At 42.8% G+C, this 11,334-nt stretch overlaps 1 protein-coding gene across 8 annotated transcripts in view; it reads left to right on the top strand.

Moving 5' to 3' along the window:
- The first annotated feature begins 96 nt into the window (after window positions 1–96).
- The window catches only part of PKIG (cAMP-dependent protein kinase inhibitor gamma), a 94,562-nt gene continuing 83,324 nt past the window's right edge, over window positions 97–11,334 (top strand). The window contains exons 1-3 of one of the 8 annotated variants that reach the window (XM_081832714.1): window positions 97–223; window positions 670–703; window positions 3,985–4,058. The gene's annotated coding sequence lies outside the window, so the exon portion shown is untranslated. Of the gene's footprint in view, window positions 224–669; window positions 704–3,984; window positions 4,059–4,877; window positions 5,038–11,334 lie in introns of those variants that run through there. The other 7 variants (XM_081832713.1, XM_081832725.1, XM_081832712.1 and 4 more) reach the window with 7 other exon arrangements.

Here is an 11,334-nt window from a genome sequence, read left to right as displayed (position 1 = left end):
CCGACGAGGCGCTAAGGGGGAGGCGGGGCTAAACCGGCCCAGAGGGGAGGGAGGAGGCGGGGCTAACCCAGCCCGGCGCGGAGGGAGGAGGCGGGACTAACCCGGCCCGGCGCGGAGGTGGGAGATGCGGCTAAAGCGGCCCAGAGCTGCAGGAGCTGTGAAGGCTTTATTCCTTCACCTCACTTGTGTTCACTTGGGAGCCCGTTATGTGTCGACATCTGAGGTACAGAAGTGCACAGGAATTTACGGCCTACTTAAAAAAGGAGTCTGACACTGAACATACATGTACCACGACCCGTTGTGATGAGTACCATGAAGTAGTATGAGGGAATATCCTTTCAATAAAAGTTTATTTAATGCTTACTATGTGAGAGGAAAATAATGTAGCGGGGGGGGGGGGAGTAATCCCGGAGGGGTGTTCTGAGGAATTTATATTTAATCTGAGAACCGAAAGACGAGTCCAAGCGAATCGGGGAAGGATGGGTGTTGTTTCTGAAAATGAGGGGTATACACGCCACTCGGGGTACACGAAAGGGCCTCGGGGTGCATGAACGCATTAGGTAGCACCGAACGGCAGAGTCAGAAAGCCCTGTTTCAAAACAAAGAGAGTTTGAGACTAGTACTTTACTTAACGTGTTTCTAACATTTGCTTACCTCCATTTTTGACAGAGCGAAGGCTTCATTTTCCAAATCTCTCCAAAAGGTAAGCCCATCTGCAGTTAAATAACATGGTTTTGTTTTAGGGTTTGTGTGTGTGCTTTCCGAAGTTCTTTGATTTCTCCCAAGCAGTGTTATTGAACCCCAAACTGGGCTGCCCGTCGTCGCTCCAAAGGTGGATACTCCAGAGATGATTGCTTGGAAAGGAATAGGAGCTTTGTTCAGGAGGCTGGCCACCTGGAGAGAAGGCACACTCTTGTCCAAAGGCCAACTCCGAGGTTTCTGCCTGGCCCAGGGATTTATTAAGGGGTTTAGGGCAGTTAATCAGTAGAGGGAGTGGGGTGGCCCCAACATTTCTTGATTACGTGCAGACTCGATGGTGCCGGCTACAAACGTTATTGCAGTGCTCAGAGGTTGTGCAAGGCAGTCTGGCTCCTTAGTTCCCCAGGGTTTGTGCAAGAGGGTCTGGTTTCTGTTTTGTGAGGTGCAGAAGTGCTCTGTTCTTTCTAGGAAAGAATGCACGATCTATAGATACACAAAGAAGGGTTAGTTAATCAGTCATTCAGGCTCAGGGTGTTTGCTGAAGTTTAGATTACTAGGTTGGCTGGAGGGGCCAAGGCAGCTTCAGCAATGCTGGTTTTCCATTTAAGAAGTGATGTAAATTTTACTTTGTAAATTTAAGTAAAAACTGAGGGTCTATTTAAAGAAAAAGTTTTGAGAAGTGATTCACATATATACATAAAAGTGCAGGTGGTATGCAGATATGGCAACAATGATGAGACTGTTATACAGATGACTAAGAAGGGAACATTTACCTGGGAATATAAGAACCTGTAGAGTTTGGAATCCTAGAATATTTAGATTGGAAGAAGCCTTAGAAATATATTTGAATCTGTTTTTTTACAGAAATGGAAAAAGGCTCAAAGTGGAATGGTTTACCCCAGGCCACAGAAAGGGTTGATGGCAGAGGAAGGAGAATTACTCAAGCTTTCCTAATTCCCACCTGAGCCCTTCACCCCACCACCCCCCAACCCTACCACCAAATGCCTGCCCAAGCCAGGTTGCTTTGCGATCACTGAAAGTGATCCTTCCAGATAACCCTTAAAATCCTTATGTCTTTCTGTTTGGGTACTGCTGGACTGGGCTGAAGAAAGCTAAGACTATGATAAAGTCCACAATCAAATCCCATCAGGAACATACCTGTACTCAAAAAAGAATCAGATTTATTTAGCTTGTTCAGCAAGGGAGAATTCACATCAGAGAAAACATGAGGTATCTTGCTAACAGAGAATTGGGAAGAGCTTATTGTAGGATTTGGGTTTGTGCTGGGTATCTGTAAGGAGGGTTTAAGCAAGTGGGGAACGGTTTTGAATTGGATACAGTCAAGAAGCAGGGGCAATTCAGTGGTTAGCTATCTTACTGTTTTACCCAGGAGGTGGGAGGATTGAAGTGGGGCCAGAGTTATGACTGAAAAGGAAGCAGGACACACTCATGTTAGAAGAGGAGGATGTTGTCATTATTTGTGGTTCCACAGTGGCCTTGTCCTTGCCTTGTTCCAACTACAGAGTGGCCTTGTCTGATACTTGTTTACATTCTGTGAGCGCTGTTTAAGTTCAGTGAGGAACATTGGGTCCAGCTGGAAGCTGAAAAAGTTTCATTTTCTCGTCTGTGGGATCCTGCCCATCTCTCAGGGTTTCTGACCCTAAGTGGTTGAGTGTTCCTCTTCTAGGTGGCAAAAGTGGGGAAAGTGGATCATTTGCTCCAGTTTTCCACCTCATGCAGGAACCCCTCAGCAGCATCTCCTCTGGGGTGGGGAGCTCACTGCCAACCAAGGCAGCCCCTCCTATCTTTACATGTTGATTGTCAAAACTAGGTGGTGTTTTCCGCTGTAAGGGGGGAAATTTTTCCTCTACCCTCTAGGTTCAGAGATGGGGCTGGGGAGGCCTGGAGGCTTTTATACCATTCTGACAAAGGATGATAAATTTTAAATTTGTAGAGAAGAATAAGACAATGAAAAGGAGTTTAGGCTATTAGGGAAGCAGACTGTGGGAAGGTAAATACAAGGGAGAAACTAATGGAAGATAAGGATTGTTTTAGTAAGGTGTGTTATGTAGACTTCTCTCACTGATAAAAGTCTGGAGTTAGTGATCTCCTATGATTAACTTCTGCTCTTCCTGATGGAGAGGAGGGGGGCAACAGAAATTTATAAGGGTGAGAGCAGAGAACTTTACTGTGTCTTCTCAAATACTTTCAGCTCAAAATAATCCTTATGCCAAAGTGGCATATTCTGATTCGTTACATTCATATATATTGTTTGAAAAGATAATACAGGTACTTGGTTTTTAGAAATACTGCATAGAAGAACATACAGTGAAAATGTATCATCTTACCCCCTCATCTCCCAGATCTCTTTCCAAAGTTCATATATGCATATGTCAGCATTATATGTATTATGTCATTCCCTTTTTACATGTGGTAGCATTCCAACCACATAGGGGTGCATGATTGCTTTTTTCACTTTTTTCATTTATTCAATAAATATTTACCACGCCCTTACTATGTGCCAGGCAGTTCCCAATGATGAGAAAGCAGCAGGGAACAAAACAAAATGCCTGCCCTTAAAAGAGCTTCTGCTGTAGCGAAAAGAGACAAATAACAAACAAAGATAAAATGTCAGATACTGACAAGAGCTGTGAAGAAAAATAATAAAACAGGCGAGGAGAACACAGAGTTGGTGGGGCTCTGCTATTTTAAATAGAGTAGTCAGAGCAGGTATTTTTGAAGACCTGATATTTGAGCAGAGATACTAAAGAAATGAGAAAGCAAGCTGCAGCGATATCTGGAGGAAGAGTGGTCCTAACATGGAACAGCAAGAGGAAAGGCCATGAAACAGAAGCATGTGTTAACAAAATTCAACCAAGTAAATTTGAAGATCTAATTGGCTTTATTAAGTGATTCATCAATCCAGTAGCTCCCATCTAGTAAGTAGAGAGGCACTCCCAAGGAGTTATACAAAATGGAAGCTTTTATAGGAGAGTGAGAACAAGAAAGTTATTAGCAAAAGGAAAGGATTTTTCTAGGCAAGGCCACTTTCTAGGCGAAAAGCAAGTTGTCTTATCATGCAGATTACCTTGTCCTTCTTTGGGGCATGGAAAGGGCCCAGGTGGCAGACCCTTTGGTGAGGATTGAAAAATTCCTGGCTGACTGGTTAAGACTATATTTCTGGGGGAGGTTGAAACTGCAATTAGATTTCGTATTGAGCACCATTTGGGAATTCTAAATGACACCATTTTGGGCCTGTGTTGTTGTTTTTTTTTTTAAACACAGGCTACCTAAAAACAAGGCCAGTGTGGCTGGAGCATAAACAAGAGGGAAAATGATGAGAGATGAAGCTGAACATGGTAACAACTCTGGATTTTACTCTAAATGTGATGGGATAACTGTTGAAAGGTTTTGAGCAGGGCGAAGGACGTGATCATGCGCAACATTTTGAAAAGGACATTTTGGCTGCAGGGTGGAGAACAGACTGGGGGCAGGGTTGGGTAAGGTTGGGAGTAAGAGTGGAAGCAAAGACAGACTAGTTAGGAGACCACTGGTATAAGGGTAGCTTAAAGATAGGTCTTTAACGAAACTATATTCACATCTATGTCTACTTCGGTCTCTCTTAATTCTTGCTGTAGTAATTCATTTTACGGGAGCAATGGATATCCTTTGTGCTCACCTTCCAGTATATCTGCAGGATTATTTCAAGAAATACAATTGCCGGTCAGAAGCTAAAGTAAACTTGCCATATTGGAATGAAATCTGATGATCTAATTCTCACCTTGAGTCCAAAGAAACAAGTTTATTCATTCTTTGCCACACGACCCCGTCTGAGATTAAAGGGAAACGCATCTGCCACTCCTCCCACATCAGTTTTCTCGACTTTAAATGTTCCCAGTCTAGCAAGCTTCTGCCTATGGCCCTGTTCTCCCCTCGAACCGTCCCCGTATCTGGTTACAGAGAGACAAGCTGAGGCAAAGGCAGGGTCCGAGGTACAAGTCCCCACCCCTCCCCCGCCTTACTGTCTCCTTTTCCCTCAGCATTCCTTTCCTTTCCCCTTCTCCCGGGGCCAAGTTCCAGGCTGCCAAACCCCACCTTGGTCCCTCGCGGCTCAGGACGCCAACTCAAACTCCTTTTCCTTCCTCCGGCCGCTCGGAGGCCGCGGAAGGGGACGCGAACACTCCCGGTCCCTTCCGAGCCGCCGTAGCGCCCGCCGCGGGAGTTCGGCAGCTCCGGTCGCCAAGGCAACGCGCTCCGCTGCGCGCTGCGGGCGCCAAGCAGCCCGGCGGAGGCGCAGCGGGCCAGCGGCCCGGGCTCGGCGAGGCGGCGGGTCGGCAGGTGAGCAGGGCCGGGCGGGCAGTCGTGACCCAAACGCGCCGCCCCGGCGTCGACTCGTCGCAGCAGGCCGGGGGCTGGGGCGCGGGGCACCCCCGGGAACGAAGCTGGGGCCAGACCTTTATCCCCTCCGTGGCGCCGGGGCGGCGCCCCCTCCTGCTTTTTAAGCCCGCTCGGCGCTGGCTTGGAGTGCGCTTTAGGCTGTTTTCTGTATTTTGGGCCCACTGCATAGCCTGACCTGAAAGTTTCTTTAAAAAAAGAAAACCCCTCTTGTTTAGGGTTTGGGGAATAACTCAGAACTGCAGAAAATGTATGTCTGGGCGACTCTCCTGGGGCCAGAGAGGATTGACTTCATTGTGCATCAGTTTTCCCATCTGCTAAATGGGCATAGTAATAGTTGTCTTATAAGGCAAACTATATTTAAAACCCTTGCAGGTAAGTCCTCAGTATCTTGGAGCTTTTATCATTACTACTACTACAAGAAAGTCCTTGATTGAGCATGTTTTGTACGCCAGGGCCTGGGCAGATCGCCAGGGGTAAAGTGAATGAGACATCTTGTCCTCAGGGAACTCCACAGTTTTACAGTATAAGTAAGAATTCATTGCGATTCGAGCTATGGTTTTGGACATACAGGGGACTGTGAATGCATCAAGAAGGCAGTTAACCTAGATTTCAGGGAATGAAGCTAGGGAAGGTGGTCAAAGGGAGATTCTAGAAGAGGATGACTTCCAAAATGAGACATGAAGGTTGTCTGTGTATTGGCCACATGAGAGGCTGGTGAAGTGCACAGTGTTCCAGGCAGAGAGAGCCGCATGTGCAAAGCCCAAGGCATAGAGTGCCGGCTTATTGGGCCTCTGTAAGGATTTCATAGGCTAGGTAGAGACCCATTCCAAGAAGCTGAAGTGGTCTGGCTAGACGATGTTTGAGAGATAAGCAGGTGCCCCTTCTGAAAGACTTTCCTTGTATCTCCTTGTAAGTTTTAGCTTGGGGGTATTGGGGAGCCATCAAAGGATTTTAAGCAGGCAGTGAGTGTATGTTCATGTGTTTGATCAGAGGTATGGTTTCAGAAAGATCAGGGGTTTTTTTGTTCTCTCTTGGCCTTCATTCCTCCAATCTGTTTTGCACATTGTAGCCGTTCATTTATGGCGATTCAAAAAATATTGCTTAAAATATTTATTTACTGAGCATCTGCTATGTGCCAGGCACTGTGGGGGCAGTAAGGACTTAGATCCCTGCCCTCATCACATGCATTCCAAACATGTTCCAAGGTACATTTGTGGGGTACAGATATGAATCTGGTACAGCTGGAACTTAATGTTGGAAGAGATTTTTAAAAAAGAGAAGAAAAAGAAAAAAAGAAAGGCCTAGATCATTCAAGGCCACTGTGTTGCACACTCCTGGATGAAGAATTCACTTTGCCTATACTAAGAAGGAATGACCAGAGAAGTAGGAGGAAAACTAGGAGAATGTAGTGATGAAAGCCGAAGGAAGAGGTTAATTTTGCTGGATGCTGCTTAGGTTTCAAGTAAAAGAAGTTGAACATTAAAATGTGTCCTTCGGGTAAATAAATATGGAGGTCACTGGGGACCTAATTGAGCGGATTTGGTGAAATGGTGGGGGCGGAATCTAGAATATCGGCAGCTTCCAAAAGTTCAATGTAATATATCAGTGGGATGAGGAGAGAGTGGGATGTGAGAAAGTAAAGACAAAGTGTAGGCAGCTCACAGGAGTTTGGCTGTGAAGGGAGAGAGAGAGAGAAGGCTGGAGAGCGACTGGGGAATAAGGTGAAGTCTTAAGCACGAGAGAGAGAGAGAGACGTGAGCAGATTGAAAGGTTGATGGCAAAGAGCCAATAGAGAGGGGAGAGGCTGAGAAAATCCAGATGAAAGGGGCAAATCAATTGCACTACTTTGCTCAGAAGGGAAGAGTGGATGACATCCACAGCACAGATCTTTCACAAGGAGTCTGACAGCTTCTCCGGAAGCCAGGCAGTTGCCCACAAGGAGTGCATCGGTGTAATGCAGCGACAAAAAATATATAGGAGGTGTAAGTGTGGAGGAGAAGTTATATTTTCATTATCGTCAGCAATTGAACTAATATGTGTTGAGCACATTTCATGTACTAGTCTCCATTAGTAATGTGATCTTGACAACAGTCCTGTGAGATAGCTTCTGATTCCCAGTCTATGGATGAGAAAATTGAGGTGTAAAATGCATACCCTGGGTCATACAGGATTTGAATCCAGGTCTGCCTGAGCCCAAAGCTTTTACTCTTAATCACTATGTGGACGATATGATTGTCTACCTATGGTATGATGATCTGCTGAGAAGATTCAAGAGAATTAAGTTAAAAATAATTAGATGTAATCAGGTTAAGTAAACAAGCAGGTAGAACGGAGACAAAAAGCAGTAGCTTTATATAAGCACTAATAGTCACAAAATGTAATTGTAGGAGACATGAGAATAACAACATGAAAAATAAATACCTGGGAACAGACTTTCAAATAAATGTGCCCAGACTAGCTACATAGAGAACAAGAGTGGCTGGAAGGGAGGACGCTGGGTACAGATGGGTGTTTAGATAAGGAGGAGGTATTTTTGTTTGGGAAACTCAGGGGGCACGTAAAAAAAACAAAAACAAAACAAAAAAACCAGGTGTCTGTCATAAGACATAATGAGAAAATATGCAAGATGTTGACTATGATGTTTTTATTATCTGAAAAGCTGAAAACAGACTGCTTAAATTATGGTGCAGTCATATGATATATACTATCAGCCATTAAAAAAGAATGAGGTGGGAGCTCTCTCTCTATATATAGAGAAAGATGTTTACATCATATGGTTCAGTGTGAAAAGCTCATCACAGTACAGTGTGTTCTTATTTTTGTTTTTTTAAATGTATACATACACATTTACAGGAAAAATGTCTAGAAAGATTAGTTCTTTAAAAAAATTTTTTAAATTTTTAATTGTGGTAAAATGCCCATAACATAAAATTTACCACTTAAACATTTTTAAGTGTACAGTTCAGTACTGTTAAGGATATTCACATTGTTGTGCAACAGATCTCCAGAATTCTTTCTTCTTGTAAAACTGAAACTCTATATTATCCATTGAACAGTTTCCTCATTTCTCCCCCCGAATCCCTGACAACCATCCTTCTACTTTCTGTTTCTATGAATTTGACTACTCTAGATACTTTGTATAAATGGAATCATATAATATTTGTCTTTTTGTGACTGACTTATTTCACTTAGCGTAATGTCCTCAAAGTTCATCTGTGTTGTAGCCTGTCAGATTTCCTCTCTTTTTAAGGTTGAATAATATTTTATTGTAGGTATACGTACATGTTGTATATACATTGTATGTATAAACATTTTGTTTATCCATTCCACAGATGGGCACTTGGGTTTTTTCCACCTTTTGGCTGTTGTCAGTAATGGTGCTATGAACAGGAGTGTACTAGAAAGAGAAGTTCTGTGTGTCTGTGTCAGGAGATTATGGGGAGACTTTTATTCCTTTCCTTATTGCCTTATTTTCCTTTTTTTTATGAGCATGAATTGCTTTTATAATCAGAAAAAAGCAATAAGGATATGTCCTGTTTGGGGAGATGGGGGAGTAAAAGGTTAAAAAAAAAGGGGGGGCCTGATCTTGGGCAGTGGCAGTAGGAATGGAATGGAGAGGGCAGATTTGAGAGACATTTCAGGAGAATTAACTAGAAGGTATGGGAGGGGAGAGTGGAAGACTGGCCGTGCCAGTGGTGAGAAGGGACATCAGTCCTGGAGGGGCTTAGACTAGTGGGAGAAGGGAGGATGTCAGGCTGGAGAGCCACCTGAGCCTTTGTTCAGGAATTTGGACATTTTCCTGAAAGCAGAGGGAAGCCATTGAAAGGAAGGGAAATGACTAAATCAGAATTGCGTTATAGAAAAAGAGCACCCTGATTCCCTCCAACCCATTCTACAAGCTGAAGCCAGATAGTGCCAAGTTTCCCTTTGTGTTACTTAGGCTTGGACCTCTGCTAATTTCCTTTTATTTAAGATGAAGCATTAGTGCTGAAAGATATATATCTACTCTCCTAAAAGCACCTGGAATATTTTAAACAAAGTGCTGTTTAGATTACATTGATTTCTAATTGTGTTCAGTTTATCTCAACAACACAGTCTCCTGTAAATTTACTTTTGACCTTGAGCAGAGGAAGTATGAATAATTGGGGAAGTAAACAAGAAATATAAACAACTCAAGTTAGAGAACTTCAATATATTGCTAATAAATTTTGACACTCTCCTCTTGGGAGAAAAGGGCCAATGTTTAGCAAACACTGTCATATTAAGGAGATAGTACAAAATAAAAATTCTGGAAAGTTCTAATAGACTCAGCCCATTACCTATTTCTACTCCGACAAAACTGTACTCTCTGTTTGCTTCTAGAGCATCACAGAGAGAGGGAAGTATCATGCTAACATATGTAAGAGTTTTGCAGTTTATATTATAAGGGCTGGGCTTTCAAAAGATGTGAATCTATGATCTCATTTCATTCCTCCTAACAATTGTGTGAAGCAGGGATTATCATTCCCATTTTCAGATGAGAAAATGGAAGATCAGAGGATTCAAAAGACCTCCAAAGCCCTACATCTCCTAAATTCTGGAGTTTGAATCCAGGTTTCCTTTTCTTTTTATATTATAGTTTCTTAATATGGGAAATTTTAAACATATACAAAAGTACAAAGAATAGTTAATAAATACCAGTATACCCATACCCAGTAGTTATCAACATATGGTCAGTTTTATTTCATCTATAATGCCCACTCCCTCCCTCCCTTGGATTTTTTTTGCACCTTGGATTATTTTAAGGCAAATCTTAACCGATATATCATTTTATCTGTAAATGCTTCAGTATGTATCTAAGAGAGAAAGGACTTTTTCTCCCCATTATCACAATACCATTATCACACCTGAAAAATGAACACTAGTAGTTCCTAAAAAAATCTAATATTTATTTGGTATTCAATTTCCTCAGCTATCTCATAAATGTCTTTTGACAACTGGCTTGTTTAAATTTGGATCCAAACAAGGTCCACCTATTACACCTGGATAATTGTCTCTTAAGTCTTTTAATTTATAGCAATTTCTTCTCTTCTTTTTTTTTTTTCCTTTTTGCCTATTATTTGTTGAAAAAGTAGGTCATTTGTCCTATACAACTTCTCACATTCTGGATTTGCCTGATCACATCCCTTTAATGTGTCCCTCCCTTCCCTTTATTTTTGTGGCCATTATACTTAATGGGTGGTGCTGTGTATCTCATCAGCAGGCAGTAAAGTCTAGTTTTCTCACTGGATGTGATTTTAAGATTGATCATGGGGCTCAGGTGTTGTTAGCATGGCCCATCCATTATAAGTGTCTCATCAGTCTTTCATAGAATGGTTTTAGCTCCTATTAATGGTCATTGTCCAGATCTATTATTTCTTTAGGGGTTGGAAAATGAATCTAGGTTTTCTGATGCCAAGTCATATACTCTGTTAAATCCCACTGTCTCCTTATTAAAGGAATGTTTTGCACACTGTCCTGTATTCTCTGCTCTGGTAGGTGGAGAAAAATCCCTCAATTAATAATTCAGCTTAATATATTTTTTTAAAAATAGAGCCCATATGCTGTGTCCAGTACTGGTTGCTCGCAACATTGCTTTCCTAGGTTGGTCTTACATATTGGCAAAACCACACGGTGGAAAGGCTGCCTATATCAGTGGTTTTTAAACTGCACGTTGTTATACATTAGTATTTTAAAGAACTATTTGGGAGAGGAGTTCCAGCATTTTTTTTTTTTTTAATGGAAAACCAGAATAGAAAGAACAACAACAAAAAATCAGAGTGCAGGGGGCTCCTGGGTGGCTCAGTCGTTAAGCGTCTGCCTTCGGCTCAGGTCATGATCCCAGGGTCCTGGGATTGAGCCCCACATCGGGCACCTTGCTCGGCGGGAAGCCTGCTTCTCCCTCTCCCACTCCCCCTGCTTGTGTTCCTTCTCTCGCTGTGTCTCCCTCTGTCAAATAAATAAATAAAATATTAAAAAAAAAAAATCAGAGTGCATCTCATATAGTAAGAATAAGCTTTGGGGGGCGCCTGGGTGGCTCAGTTGGTTAAGCGACTGCCTTCGGCTCAGGTCATGATCCTGGAGTCCCGGGATCGAGTCCCGCATCGGGCTCCCTGCTCGGCAGGGAGTCTGCTTCTCCCTCTGACCCTCCTCCCTCTCATGCTCTCTGTCTCTCATTCTCTCTCTCTCAAATAAATAAATAAAATCTTAAAAAAAAAA

This window comes from Leptonychotes weddellii, chromosome 10 (assembly GCF_054177405.1).
Source record: "Leptonychotes weddellii isolate Sample4059 chromosome 10, ASM5417740v2, whole genome shotgun sequence".
Classification (NCBI taxonomy): Eukaryota; Metazoa; Chordata; class Mammalia; order Carnivora; family Phocidae; genus Leptonychotes; species Leptonychotes weddellii.
Note: the sequence above shows the minus strand (reverse complement) of the source record. Positions and strands in the feature narration are given on the sequence as shown.